Consider the following 12909-nt stretch of genomic DNA (forward strand, 5'->3'; position numbering starts at 1 on the left):
AGCTGCAGTTTATTTTTTTTGATTTCAAAAGAATTTTATTGTTTTAAGGAAGCAAATAGGGACATAAGATACAAGCAAAGGTGATACAATTAATATCAGACAAAGACAATAAATATGTTCGATTAAAATTAATAATAAGCAAACACATCATTGTCATTCATTAATCTGCAGATATCAGATAAATAGAATTAATTAAGGAGAGAAGAAACAAGTTGATATCCGGCAGGAGTAATTATGAAGAGTATCACCATCAGATAATAAATTAGGGATGAGAGGAAAAAAGAAAGGAAAGAAGAAAAGATGGAAAAAAGTGGAAAAGAGATGAAAAAAGAGAAAGAAAGACAGGGAGGAGTGAAGGAAAAGAAGAGGATTTCCAAATGAATCACCCAACATACAAGACAACATTAACCAGACAAATCAAAAGGATATTGATCCACCAACCCCTCGGAGACCAGGTCCATGTACGTATCTAAAGCTTTCCACACGCCAGTAGATATAGAGGGAGAAAGATGCGCATGGTCAACAGACGTATGAGCACTTCGTAAAAAGGAAACCCAAGCCCACCAAGTATGGTAAGAAACTGAAGAGAAGGATTTCCACTCCATGAGAATTACTTTGACAGCAATAGTCAATAAGAGATCCAACAATTGTAATTCCATGAAATCTAAAGGCAGAGGGACTGTGGCCGCCAACGGACCTAAAAGGATTAATGGAAAAGAAAGTTGGAATTCAATATTAAAGATTAGCATGAGATGTTTGTGAATTAAATCCCAAAAGGGTTGGAGAAGGGAGCAATCAAAGAACATATGTTGAAAATCGCCTGGTAGAAGGCCACAACTCCAACACAGGTTGTCTTCTTTGAGATTTAGTGAATACAAACGAATGGGAGTCCAGTGAAGAAGATTAATAGAGAAAAACTTAGACTGCATTGAGGAGGGGGCGATTTTGTTACGAAGAGAAAGTTTACCAATACCTTGCCATGTGTCTGAAGAGATATGATCGGTAACACTATGATCAAAATGATGTAACCATTTTTGCTGTGCAACAGTTTGGGAAGGAAGTGTAGAGGACGACAAGAATTTGTAAATCCTAGACGCTACATGACCAGTCCTGATCCATAATTAAAAAAGCGTAATCGTAGGGGAGGAAGGATGAAGGTGCACTTTAGCAAGTGCTACCTTTATCTTAAGAAAGGTATAAAAGTCTAAGTTAGATAGAGAAAATTGTTGAGCTAGGGATGAGAAAGGGAAAGGATCATTGTTAGAGTCATAGAGATGTTTAACAAGTGAGATACCTTTCGCAGCCCAATAAAACATTAACTCTGGATCAATATTGATTTTGATTTTAGAATTCCACCAAATAGACGACCATCTAGTTTTATGCAGTGGAATTGCCACTTTCTTATCCACTTTGCGGACCGCAGCAATAGTATCTAAAATAATAGACCGAGAGAATGGAATAGAAAGGGTATTCGTGGTTAAAAGAGAGGCAGTTGGCAACGGGGAGGCCAGTGCTTGTTCTATTAGTAACCAGGATGGAACATGAATAGAGGGAGAAGAGAACCAAAGAGCACCCTGGGACGCCAGAAAGGCAGTTTGATACTTCCCCCAATCAGGAAAATTACATCCTCCCATATCATAAGATTTCCGTAAGAATTTATAGGCAATTCTAGCCCTTCTGTTATTCCATAAGAATTTGGAAGTAAGTAAATCAAGTTCATGAAAGAAGGAATCAGAAAGCCTTACTGGAAGCATAGAGGAAACAAAATTAATAATAGGTGTTATCATCATTTTAAGGGTCTGCAATCGACCCCACCAGGAAATATGCTTCGGAGACCAAGTTTCTAAAAGGCGTCGCACCTTAAGAATAGTTTGAGACTCATTATAAGTAACCATAGCATAGAGAGTGGAACAAAAATAGATACCCAAATATTTTAGTTGCTTGGATTGCCACTTAAAACCCGCCGAACCCATATGGGAAGAGAAACAATAAGCATTTAAGGAGAACATCTCTGTCTTATCTTTGTTCAGGGTACATCCTGAAACCTTTGAGAAAAGAGAAATCGTATCAGAAATAGCAGGGATGGCCAATGCAATATCGTCAGAAAAAATAAGAACATCATCCGCATAAGCAGCTGATTTTATCTGATGAGACCCAAAAGAGAATCCCTTAATGTCTGAATGTAAGTCAATCATTCTAAGAAGAGGATCAATAGATAACAAAAATAAAAGAGGAGACAAGGGACATCCTTGCTTTGTGCCCTGGCGAAGATTAAAAAAGGACGACGTAGCTCCATTTACTCTGATGTTAGCTCTAGGTCGGGAGTAAAGAGACATAACCATACGGATAAAGGAGTCACCAAGATTGTGCGCACATAAAACAGCTCGTAGAAAAGGCCAAGAGACCTTATCAAAGGCTTTTTCAGCATCAAGGGCCAAGGCCGCCGCCGGAAGATTGGAACGCTTAGCAGAGCCAAGAATGTGACAAAAAGTACGAATATTATCACGTGCAAGACGCCCCTTTACAAAACCTGTTTGAGAAGGATGAACCAATTGAGGAATAAGAGATTCTAGATGTTTAGCTAAGATTTTAGCAAAAATCTTAGCTTCCATGTTAAGAAGAGAATTTGACGAAAATTTTGGGATCCAAATGATCTTTTCCTTCTTTGGGAATTACTACAATAGAAGCATCAGCAGAAGAACCAGATACAGAACCATCTTTAATAAAAGCATCAAAGACGGACTGAAGCTGCGGCACAATCTCAGATGTAAAGGTTTTATAAAACAAAATAGGATATCCATCAGGACCTGGAGCTTTACCGGAGCGAGTAGGTTTAATTGCAGAAATAATTTCATCAGAAGTAATCGGGCCATTCAAAGAATGATTGTCTTCCTCCGATACACTTTCCACAGGAACTGTCTTTAAGAACTCTTGACATTGCTCAAAAGAAGATTGATTAGAGGGGGTATATAATTTATTATAAAAATCTCGAAAGACCTCAAGAATTTCTTCAGTCTGAAATTTTTTCTTACCAAGATGATCAACAATAGAAGAGATTTGGGAAGATTTATAAGAAGATTCCTGGAACTTTAATGTAGCCGCAAGCATCTTGCCAGCACGATTTTTCAACAACAACTTCTTCGATTTCTGAGCCTGAAAACCTATATGAGCTCTCTTAGTGATTATAGTATTGTATGTATATTTTAAATTCTTAATAGATTGTAGGCAAGATTTATCTTTAGATTGTCGAAAAAGAGATTCCTGAGTTTTAATCTCAGCTGCTAAGTCCATGAGTTCCTTTTTAATGGGAGCGTTTCTCCTTGCCATACATTTGATGACCTGATCACGGAAAGTACATTTAAAAGAGTCCCAAAGAACAACATGGGAATCAACTGACCCAACATTCTCATGGAAAAACGTCTCAATAGCATTGGAGAACTCCCGAACTTGGGAATCATCATGTAAGATTTCCGTGTTTAGCCTCCAAGATCGAGGCCTCGCTCTAGGGGTAAAAGACAAGAGTGTGAACGTCACCGCGGCATGGTCAGAAATCAAAATAGGATGAATAAGCGGAGATGAGGAAGATTGAACAAGAGAGGAGTGAACCAAAAGATAATCAATACGTGAAAAAGAAGAATGGGGGGACAAAAAAAAGGAGAAATCACAGCCAGTGGGATTATGAAGACGCCAGACATCCTGAAGATGGATAAGAGAGCACATATTAATCATTTGTTTATGTGATTTAGGGGGACGAAAGTTAAAGGCAGAATTCCTATCTAGGATAGGATCCATTGGTAAATTAAAATCTCCACCTACAATAAGATTACCAGAATGAGGTGTGTCATTTAGCTTTTTGGTGATAACTCTCCAAAAAGACGGGTCATCCTTGTTAGGGGCATAAATATTCATGACAAAGAGATCAGCATTACCATCAGCCAACTTAGATAATAACCAACGTCCCTCTGTATCCTGTTCAGAGGAAACAATAGATAAACCCGAATGTTTGGAAACCAAAGTAATTACTCCGTTTCTTTTGCCACAAGCATCTGAACAAGCAACATCAGAAACCCATTCTTTCTTCAAAAATAGCGCCTCTCTGGCAGAGACCTTTGTCTCTTGAAAAAGGACTAGATCCGAAGAAAGGGATTTACAGTAATCTAATATTTTTGACCTTTTAACTGGGTGATTTAATCCTTTCACATTAAGGGAAAGTATATTCAGTCCAGACATAGAGCCAATAATAGGGAAAAATGATATTCTATAATTGATAGAGGATATACAACAACCAACCAAATTCGAGCCCAGACACCAGACAACAACACAGAACAGGGAGAATCCAAGGAGGAAATCCGAAGAGAAAAGGAGAGAGAAGAGGAAAAAGAAAGCAGGAAAGGAAACAGAAGAAGAGAGAGAAGAACCAACAAGGAAGGTCTGAAAAAGACCAAATTCATACTAGGGGGAACATGGGAAGATGAGCAAGGGGACCATCACGAGGAATAAATACAATCAGCATAAACAGCCCCAATACAGTACATAACTGATTATACTTAACTAAGAAAAATAAATATCTGAAATATGAACTAGAATTCATTAGAGTATTCCCAAAACAATTCATCATGTAAGTCTAACCGGCGAAATGTATATACCAACTTGATAAATAGGAACAAATACATTATGTCTAAAAGAAAGGAGAAAGCAGAAGAGAGAAGGAGATCTAATGTTAGAAATGAGGAAATGATGAAAAATAAGCTAATAACTATCTCTAATATGAGGTAGCATCAAAACCGACACACACCTCGTGAAGAGCAGGAAAGAATAAAGAAAAAGAAATAACTTTCCACAGAAGACTATAAGGTATAGTATGAAGAGAATAAATGATACATAATAAAGTAAAGGATGAGATAGGTGATCAGGAAAAACAATCAATGAAGCCCTATGGAAGATAAATAGAAGAAGCAAGTATATACTAAAAAAAGTAACATTTAAAGAGAGGCATCTAGTTAACTATCCAAAAATATATAACACTTGTTATACTTAATTTAATTTAAAGAGGCAAGCGTATCTAAATATATAACTATATAAGTAAAAAGAACATGAGACAATAAAATGCAATATAAATATGGTAAATTGGACCTAATAGAAATAGGCAGTTAATAATAATAAAGAAACAGACCAATCATTGATATAGCAATGAAATAAAATATAAAAATTGGCTATACAGAACTTAAATTCAACTCTATATACAGCAATTAATAGGTATCTATGAAGCAATTAATGCACACCAAACCATAAAACAGTACAGATAATAATCAATAACATATTCTATAGAGACAAAAACAACAAAAGGAAGAACACGCGGGAAGACCAAATTAACAATACGACAATGGAGATAACATTAATGGAAAACAGGGAGAAAGGAAGAACAGGAATGAACCGGACCCTGACACGGATAAAAAGCAAGCAAAGAAGAAAAAGATTGACCTATCAGGAAACAATACTACGAAATATTAGAAAATACATAGAGTAGACACACCGGAGACAATGGTCACTTCATCATAGAGATACGAAGGTATCCCAGAAAAACGGAGAGAAAACACAGCCCACACTGAGCTACACCGTCACGCACAAGAAAAACAGCAACAGCACACCAACAACAATGGTCATTAAGACCACCACACAGACCTAAAAAAGATAAACTTAATAGATCTGAATAAGAGAAAGCTCATTGCAGTTATATGTAACCCCATCAGGTGCCAGAGGAACCAGGGGCAAGCGACGCTTCCACTTGTAGATCCATCTGCAACTCCATCTGATTATCCAGAAACAAGGCCAAATCAGCAGGTTCATCAAAAATTCTGGAACGACCTTTGAAGGTAATACGGAATTTTGAGGGACCAGTAAAAGAGAAGGGAATGTTCATCACAGAGAGACGCTTCCGAAGATTAAGAAAGCCCTTCCTCCTTATTACCGTGTCCCTGGCAAAGTCCTGAGAAATTGAAATGCGATGGCCATTCCATGAGACAACCTTAACCTTCCGCATATGAGCCAGAATCTGTTCCGTATGTTGATGACGCAGTGGCTTAAAAATTATCGCTCTTGGTTGCGTGGCAGATTTAGAGCGAAATGCGGGAACACGGCGTGCCCGTTCCAACTCAAAGTCTCTTTGGAAAGAAATTTGTAGTGTGGAAGGAAGCCACTGATATAAGAACTCAATCATAGAAGGTGCATCCTTCTCAACCTCCTCCGGAAGACCAAAAATGCGCAGATTGGATCTTCTTGTTCAGTGAGATCTCTCCGCAATGCCGCCATTGAGCGTTCCAACTGACCAAGAGACCTAGATTGTTTTTGCATAGTATCCTCTGCACCACTAATACGAGTTTCTGTAGCTGAAACACGAAGGGAAAGAGCCTTAAAATCATTCCTAATGGCTGCCACCTCCACTTGCAGCAAATCTGTGTTTGTCTTGGTAGACTGCGCAATGTCATGAACATCATTAAGGCGCGTCAGAATAGTCTCAAGCGTGGAATTGGTGTCTTTGTGACCAGTGTCAGGTGTAGGAGACACTTGTTTGGACCTCTTATGAGAAGCTTTAGAGTCCTTTGCGTCTTTAGCATTTGGTGACAAGCCCATATTTGCAGCCATAGAGCACACAGCCACAGCGAGGGCAAAATACAGCACCGCAGAGAAATGAAGGGAAGGAAAAAGCCAAAGGATACTAGTATATTAGTATACAAAAAAGAAATGAGTAAAAAAGTGGAAAGCGCACTTTCAGCAACCAATACAGGATAGTAATACCAGCGGGCTTACATGAGCAAGAAAAGGAATCTCATGACAAAAATACCATGTCCTGCAGGTATCAAAAGAAAACGCCTTCCGAAATCAAAAAAAACCAAGAAGGAGGGTGTCATAGAGCAAGAAAACACCAAATAAAGGCATTGGAGGCACTCTGAAGAGAGGTATAGTAAAATAAAATCCCAAAATAGTCTCACCATAGGTATCAATGTAGCGTGAGTAAGGAGAGAAAACCAATATAGACTTCCAGCAATACGGAAATAGTCACCAGCACCTGTTTATCAGCATCCCTGGCAAAACTGTGGAAATAGCGCCGTCGTGTTGTGGAGAAAAACGCATCTCCGTCAGTTAGGAAAACAAAATGGCGGCTGCTCGTGAAAACACCGAGCGCCACCTCAGAGCAGCAGAAATGCAGGCACCGGGAGCTTCAGAAGCAGGAATCCCTCTCAGGTCGCACACGGCAGCATTAGGGATATGAAGGTCATCTTTTCAGCAGTTAAGGGGCAGTGTGAAGCGGTAAATAATCCTCCGACGTCCTCGCTCAGCACAGAGCTCAAGCGCAACCCGCCATCTCGTAGCGGCGCGCAAGCCACGACCCCTGACAGCTGCAGTTTAAACCTACAGTCTGACCTGCAAAAATAACCCTTTTAACAAGGGAAAAGCCTCCCTTTTGAAAACTAATGTCACCCCAATATATGTAAGAAATAGGGTTCTTGATTGAGAGAGGGGTGAATACCCTTCTCAAGCAACAACCACATTCCCGGTCAGGGTAAACCACAAAAGTCACAAAATTAACCTGTGTCTAACCTCTCCAGTAGCTTAGAATAAAAGCAGTCAGGCTTAACTTAGAGGCACTGTGTTACGTATTTATGCAGCACACAAACAGTAATAAAGTGAAAATACGAGAGACTTCAAACTCCAATTTAAAAAAATAGAGTAAGATTTAATAAAAATAATGAGACCAAAGCAACAAAAATAAAATCAGTAAACCCATAGATTTGCACGTTTAAAGGTTTAAGTAAAAATACCGCCAAGAAGCAGAAAGCACTGTTTTTAAATGAAAATACTTTAATTATCTTTTTTTCTCATTTTCATGCCACCTTAAACCCAGAAATCCCTGGCAGCAATACTAAGGTGTAAATGGCGAGATCTGAGGGCCTTATTGTGATAAGGGTTTGTCCTAGGCTTAATACTGAAAAGATCAGAGAAGCATAACTTGGGTATAGCGTTCCCCCAGATGAAATTTCAGAGCACTGTATGTGAGAGGTACTTTATGAGAGAGATTTAGGGAAGAAAATTCAGAGCTGCACAGTTTAGAGCAGAATAGATGCACTAGAACAGGACATAGTCACAGGTTCAGGTTGACTGCGATGGAGTGCAGGCCAGATACAGGGACCAGGTTAGTCTCAAAGTCCGGCACGCAGAGTTCAGAACTTCAACATTTCACAGGAAGAGGTGCAATTGATGCCAGCCAAGAGTCCAGGACCTTGGAAGGCTCCTCTTGAGGAGCAGGAACTCACTCCAACAGAGGTCAGCAGGGCTCAGGCAAGTCCTGTTGCAGCAGGTCAGCTGGGCACTTGCATGGAGGCCTCTGGAGCTTGTTGTGTTTCTATAGTTAAGAACAGGTTAGCCAACTGACCATTGGAGTCATTTAGGTTAAACTGGGATGAAGAGACAGTCTTCCTTCTCAGAGAGCAGGACAGTCCCTGTGGAACAAGGCAGGCCTCAAGCAGCATGGCAGTTCTCTGGTAGTGGCAGGGCAGTCCTCTGAATAACAAGGCAGGCCTCAAGCAGCAGGGAAGGCCTCTGGAGAACAAGGCAGGCCTCAGGCAGCAGGGCAGTCCTCTGTGGAACGTGGCAGTCCTTCTTCTGTAATGTCCACAGGTCCTGATTGCTCAGGAGGTCCAATATTTATACATGGTGCCACCCTTTGAGGAAACTTCTCACCCACCCCATATCTGGTCCCTTTCTTTCCCTGCCCAGGCTTCAAGAGGACTTGAGTGACAAAAGTCTGCTTTCAAGCTCCTTTGTGAGTGTGTTGGAGGCAGCCCTTTGAAATCTAAGAGGGGCAGGGAACTGCTTCCCTCCTCCCAACCCGATTGGTGGCCCTTTCCGATCTCCACCTTTTTTGTTCACTGTCTAGGCCAAATAGGCATTACTGATGGGGGAATGAATAACAGGCCCAAGCAGATAAAAACTCATAGAAGGCCTCAGAAGGTTTAGGGCAAGAAAATGTCTAAAAGCGCCATTTAAAAAATTGTAATCTAAGATCTAACTTGACCATTAAAGACGTTTTATAACTACAATTAATTTGAGTTCCACCATGATATTTCTATCTCTTCCCAATCTGCAAGACCTATGTCTCTCCCATAGGTCTTGCAGTAGTGAAAAACCAGGAAAAGTAAAACTTAAAAAAGAATGTCCAACATTTTAAATACACTGCACCCTGCCCTATTGGCACTTGAGGGCCTATCTTAGGGGTGATTTGTATGAATTAAAAATTGAGGTTTAGGCCTGGCAAAAGGTTTTTTTGCCAGGTTGAATTGACAGTTTAAAACTTCACACAGGCTGCAGTAGCAGACCTGAGACAAGTTTTAAAAGACTACTTAAGTGGGTGGCACAAGAAGTGCTGCAGGCCCAGAGCCAGGATTTAATTTACAGGTCTTTGTTACATTAAGTACTACTTTACTAGGGACTTGTAAATAAATTAAATGTGCCAATTGGGTCTAAGCCAATTTTACCATGTTTTAGGGGGAGAGCATAAGTACTTTACCACTGGTTACAAGTGTTAAAGTGCAGATATTCCTAAAAGCCAAAAAACCAAGCTCAGAAAACAGGAGCGGCGAAGGCAAAGGGTTTGAGGGGGACCTTGCGGGAGGGCCAAGTCCAATAGTATTTAAAAGTGGAGCATTTGGAATTTAGTGTTAATGTCCTTACAGTGACAAAGGCCCCAAAACCCTATTTTCTCTGAGGAAAGCATTGGCTGTCCTATGAGAAACGAGACTACAGAATAAAATATGAATTCTTCTATCTCGTTTTTTGGGCTAGCTATAAAAATATTTCAACCACTATTTCTAGTTTTTATTACAAATCAAATCTATTGGTAAAGTCAGATTTCTAATAAATAATCATGAAAGATGACTTTTTAGAATGTTACCTTTTCCATGCCTGGAGCTTCAGAGGGCTTATTTGCATTAGCTTTCCAGCAGCTGTCCAGCCTTAACCAGGTGTGAAAATTGGTTTCAGACCAGTGACAGTGGTCTGGGTGTGGGAAGGTGTTTTTCTTGACTTAACAAGATGACCAGTTAGGGTGGACCAAGATACCTCATTAACTTGTAAAGGGATCTTCCCTTTCACAAGTAAATATAAGGTGAGGCCTGGGGAAGGCTAACCTGTGTTCCACAAGTCAGGCTGGCACCAAAACCAGTGGGAGAGGAGGTACCCTCAGAACCAGTTTTGATTGCCCACAGAAGAGGGCATGGCTCATTTCCCTGGCCACACCTCTGGGTGGGCACACAGGGTCAGCACAAGGGAGGATGAATTTCTTCATCTTGAATTTTAGGAGTAAGGTACAATGTGGGATTGTTTGCAGTAGGATCAACAGAAACTGCTGCAAGCGTGGACATGGCTGACCCTGGGCACTATTACCTTAATGGTTAGGGCGGAGCTAAAAGTCACCACCTCCCACTAGCTAGTGCCAACCATAAAAGTACTTTCTTTACCTATGGAAGAACAGCGCTCTGATACCCAGCTGGGTCTTATTCGTGCTATAGAAAACACAGAATAAATAAATAAACAGAAGGACTGTACCTGCTGTTTGAGACCTGGGAGGGGACCTGAAGGACTGCTTCCACTTGTTCCTAGGGCAAGGAAGTGGACTTCAAGGGTCAGTTGGTTGATCTCCTTTGTGTCTATAGAAACACAACAAGCTGGAAGAGGCCTTTTTAATCAGTGCCCAGCTGACTAGGACTTGGACAGGACCCTGATGGTGTCCTCTGATGGAGTGAGTCTTGACCCAAAGTGCTCTTCCTGAGGTCTTGGGACACTTGCCTGTGTCTAACTGGACTTCTCCTACTAACTCTGAAAAGCTGGTACTTACAAGTTTTTAGGACTTCAAGACCTAGACCTCTGAAGGACCAGGAACTACCACCTAATCAATCCACACAAGCCACTACTTTGCTGGGCTGAAGAAGCAAAGGGTCTGCCCAGTGAGTCGGTGATATCCAGTCCACACCGAGCAGTGACTGACGTTTGCTCAGTTCCTGGTCTTCTATCAGTGCCTGGTTTTAAAATGGCCAGGGCATCCTCCAGGACCATGGGCAGCATTTGCACAATTGAGTCCCACAATATGGTGCCGATTACGATCCGTTAAAAACCGCGTACGAACCGTCGGTCGGAGCGAATTCCCCGTCCGACTCGTACCCGGTTGTAAAACTTTACAAACATGGAATTACGATTCGCACGGAAACACCATTTCCGTACGAATCGTAAAAAACACCGACCGACGAAAATATACATACGAATGTGATCCGGGAATGCTGCGACGTGACGTCGGGACGCTTTCAGGCAGCGTTTCACGAACCAGGAATTACGATTCGAACCGACAGCAGTCCGGACGGCAATATTTTCACGGCACCCAAAAAGTGCCGCAAAAGCGAAGTACGGCGCGAATCGACCAGAGTAGGTGGCCCGGTACGCGCCGACCCCCCCCCAGCCCCCGTAGGTACGCGCCGACCCCCCCCCAGCCCCCGTAGGTACGCGCCGACCCCCCCCAGCCCCCGTAGGTACGCGCCGACCCCCCCCCCAGCCCCCGTAGGTACGCGCCGACCCCCCCCAGCCCCCGTAGGTACGCGCCGACCCCCCCCAGCCCCCGTAGGTACGCGCCGACCCCCCCCAGCCCCCGTAGGTACGCGCCGACCCCCCCCCCAGCCCCCGTAGGTACGCGCCGACCCCCCCCAGCCCCCGTAGGTACGCGCCGACCCCCCCCCAGCCCCCGTAGGGACGCGCCGACCCCCCCCCCAGCCCCCGTAGGTACGCGCCGACCCCCCCCCAGCCCCCGTAGGTACGCGCCGACCCCCCCTGTGTGTACACCCGTGTACGGTGCGTACCCCCCCGTGTACGCTCGAGTCGAACCCCCCCGTGTACGCTCGAGTCGAACCCCCCCGTGTACGCTCGAGTCGAACCCCCCCCGTGTACGCTCGAGTCGTACCCCCACCCGTGTATGTACGGTGCGTACCCCCCGTGTACGCTCGAGTCGAACCCCCACCCGTGTATGTACGGTGCGTACCCCCCGTGTACGCTCGAGTCGAACCCCCCCGTGTACGCTCGAGTCGTACCCCCACCCGTGTATGTACGGTGCGTACCCCCCGTGTACGCTCGAGTCGAACCCCCCCGTGTACGCTCGAGTCGTACCCCCACCCGTGTATGTACGGTGCGTACCCCCCGTGTACGCTCGAGTCGAACCCCCCCCGTGTACGCTCGAGTCGTACCCCCACCCGTGTATGTACGGTGCGTACCCCCCGTGTACGCTCGAGTCGAACCCCCCCCGTGTACGCTCGAGTCGTACCCCCACCCGTGTATGTACGGTGCGTACCCCCCGTGTACGCTCGAGTCGAACCCCCCCGTGTACGCTCGAGTCGTACCCCCACCCGTGTATGTACGGTGCGTACCCCCCGTGTACGCTCGAGTCGAACCCCCCCCGTGTACGCTCGAGTCGTACCCCCACCCGTGTATGTACGGTGCGTACCCCCCGTGTACGCTCGAGTCGAACCCCCCCGTGTACGCTCGAGTCGTACCCCCACCCGTGTATGTACGGTGCGTACCCCCCGTGTACGCTCGAGTCGAACCCCCCCGTGTACGCTCGAGTCGTACCCCCACCCGTGTATGTACGGTGCGTACCCCCAGCGCTACGCGCTGGGGGTACGCACCGTACATACACGGGTGGGGGTACGACTCGAGCGTACACGGGGGGGGTTCGACTCGAGCGTACACGGGGGGGTTCGACTCGAGCGTACACGGGGGGTACGCACCGTACATACACGGGTGGGGGTACGACTCGAGCGTACACGGGGGGGTTCGACTCGAGCGTACACGGGGGGTACGCACCGTACATACACG

The sequence above is a fragment of the Triturus cristatus genome, chromosome 4_1 (genome assembly GCF_964204655.1).
Source record: "Triturus cristatus chromosome 4_1, aTriCri1.1, whole genome shotgun sequence".
Lineage (NCBI taxonomy): Eukaryota > Metazoa > Chordata > Amphibia > Caudata > Salamandridae > Triturus > Triturus cristatus.